General features: G+C 31.7%; 1 non-coding gene across 1 annotated transcript; it reads right to left on the bottom strand.

Annotated features, from left to right (window-relative positions):
- Window positions 1-1,442: 1,442 nt before the first annotated feature.
- TRNAA-AGC lies at window positions 1,443-1,515 on the bottom strand. The gene has a single exon. It is a non-coding gene; the product is annotated as a tRNA-Ala (tRNA).
- Window positions 1,516-3,155: the final 1,640 nt, after the last annotated feature.

The following is a 3,155-nucleotide window of genomic DNA, read 5'->3' as shown; positions in this document are numbered from 1 at the left end:
TTTAAGTATACAAATATATAAACTTATTTATATGAATTTATTTCTAATATAAAATTGATAAATTTTTTGAAATAATTCTTTTTAATTAATGTATCATTATTACATCGGTGTCCTAGTTTTTTAAGTTTGACATGTTACCATATCTATTTGGTATCATATTATGTCTAGTATCTATATCTCATTTTTATTTTTGTGACTTCGAGATATTTTGTTTTTATAAATAGATATCTTCACGAAAATAAGTTTAATTTATGTTGAGATGGAGAATAAAAATTGAAACTTAAGGACGTTGATACTTGGGACTTTGATTCCTCTTAGTGTGAAGCTTGCATCTTGTAATTACTTGAGTAGAGAATGTGTTTCACTTAAAATTCACTCAATAGAAAATAATCAAATAACGAACCATATTTGAGAGAGGATAACTTTTTTTTTTTTAATCTTTGAGAAATAAGAAAGAATAAAAATTAAAACAGGGCATGAATGACATCTTCTTGAATCTTTATTTTGTTCTCCTAAATGTATATAAAAAGAAAAAAAAAAATCTTATATATTTTTAGATATAATTTAAGATTACCTATTTAATAAAACTTCATCCAAACTTCTACTCATAAATTTAATTATTATTTGTATACAATTGTTAATATGTAAGAAAATACACGTACAAAATGTTTATACTATTGGTAATACACTAGTCTAGGTTGTTTGACTAAAACAATGCAACCATTGTCCAAACTAAAGAATTTGATTCGAAGCTATCACCTAATAGAGGGAGGCTCAATTAGACTTTGTTGTAAGATTCGACCATATCAATTTGAATAGCGTTCTCCAACTATAAATATTGAACTCCAAAGTATTCACGAGCAAAGTAAGTTTGTTGAAACTATCTATAAAAATGTTCCAAAGTGAGTCGTGGAGAAGATTTGCCTTAAAATCTAGTTCCAATTAAGGATGTCAATGATGAAGAAGTGCAAGCTGTTGGAAGGTTTGTCGTGGAAAATTTCAGAGGTGGTAGATATAATTTAATTTACAAGCGTGTAGTGAATGGTCTTTTCAGTCTCATATAAGCTTTGACCCCAAATTTTATATTATTGTGATAGAAGCTATAAATGACAATAATATTCATTGGTCAGATATTGCAATTGTGAAGAAGTTCCGTCATATGCATCGGACGCTACCGCCATCCTATAAGCTCTTATCTTTTGAGGAATTCATCAAATTCCCTCTCCACAAGTAGCAGTATAACTACTAGATTGCTTTCTTTACTTACAATAAGTCCTCTCTCTATATGTGCTTGTGGGACATTACTCTCTTTTATCTATAAAAATGGCATAGCCATAATGATATAATAATCCTTATATAAGTATATTTTCTTTTTCTCTCGTACCCACCTTATACATAACATGTTAAATTAACTCATACTTAAAAAAATAATTTCTCTCTTTTGGAGATGCAGGGTATCAATCCCCGTACCTCTCGCATGCTAAGCGAGCACTCTACCATCTGAGCTACATCCCCACAATCTTTGCATCACAAAACCCTAAATTTTCGTCATCAATAATAGTGAAAATGAAGAAATATTGCTACCCAAAATGTCATAAATAAGGAAAAATTGAAAAGAAATAATATATTTAATAATAGATAGTCTTATTTTTAGAGATGCAGGGTATCGATCCCTATACCTCTTGCATGCAAAGTGAGCACTCTACCATCTGAGCTACATCCCCATGATTCAATTGGGGATGCAAGGTATTGATCCCCGTATTTTCCACATGGGAAATGAACACTCTACCATTTGAACTACATCCCTACGATTCTTACATCAGAAAACCCTAAACGTCCCTTCATCAATAATTGTGAAAATAAAAAAGTATCTCTGCATATTATGTCATAAATAAGGAAATATTGAATAGAAATAAAATATTAATAATAAATTGTTTCTTTTGGAGATGCGAGGTATCGATCCTCATACCTCTCGTATGCTAAGCCGTACCTCTCGCATGCTAAGCGAAGCTACATCCCCACAATTCTTACATCACAAAACCCAAAATTTTCCATCATCAATAATAGTGAAAATGAAGAAATATCGCTACTCAACCTGCCATGAATAAGGAAAAATTGAAAAGAAATAATTTTCAATAATATATTTAATAATAGATAGTTTTATTTTGGAGATGCGTGGTATCTATCCCCGTAACTCTCGCATGCAAAGCAAGCGGTCTACCATTTGAGCTACATCCCCACGATTCTTATGTCACAAAATCCTAAACGTCTCGTCATCAATAATAGTGACATGAAAAACTATCCATGCTCATTATGTCGTAAATAAGAAAAAATTGAAAAGAAATAATATATTTAGTGATCGATTCATTTGGAGATGCAAGGTATCAACCCCGTACTTTCCACATCAGAAGTGAGCGCTCTACTATCCATGCTCTAATATCTCCGCTCATTATTTCATAAGTTTAGTGATCGATTCATTTGGAGATGTAAGGTATCGATCTCCGTACTTTCCACATCGGAAGCGGGCGCTCTACCATCTGAGCTACATCCCCACGAATCTTACATTAAAAAATTCTAAAGCTCCCGTCATCAGTAATTGTGAAAATGAAAAATATCTCCGCTCATTATTTCATAAATAAGGAAAGATGTAATAGAAATAAAATATTAATAACATAGTTTACATATGTGTCACTTGTGTTATTTTAATGTATTTATTTACTTGGTAAATGTCTTTCATACTACAATCTCTTGAAGGGGCATTTTGAGAATCGAACTTTCATACCACTAGATGAAATGCCCTTGTTATACCACTTGAAGCGTATGTATGAAGCCGTATTTTGTCCGGATGTAGAATTTGTCTTGGAGAATAAAGCCTTGGGATGGGATGTTAAGAAAGACTATGAGTATTAAGAGCATGATGGTAAGTATAAAATGTCGAATATGAAGTTAGGTTGATTTCAAATATGAAGTCCTTAGATAAGAAAAGATTTAGACATAGGGGCATTTCCAAAATTGAACTCAAAACCTCTTGCACCTCAAGTGAGAATCATACCACAAAACCAAATGCCTTTTCTTGAACACCCAATATTTTTAGCTTCTACTCAAATATATTTTTCTCTTGGTAGTTGGAGGGCTATAAAACGAAAAGTTGAATT

This window comes from Cucurbita moschata, unplaced genomic scaffold (genome assembly GCF_002738365.1).
Source record: "Cucurbita moschata cultivar Rifu unplaced genomic scaffold, Cmos_1.0 Cmo_Scf00152, whole genome shotgun sequence".
Taxonomy (NCBI): Eukaryota; Viridiplantae; Streptophyta; class Magnoliopsida; order Cucurbitales; family Cucurbitaceae; genus Cucurbita; species Cucurbita moschata.
The sequence above is the reverse complement of the archived record's forward strand: the minus strand, read 5'-3'. Positions and strand labels throughout refer to the sequence as shown.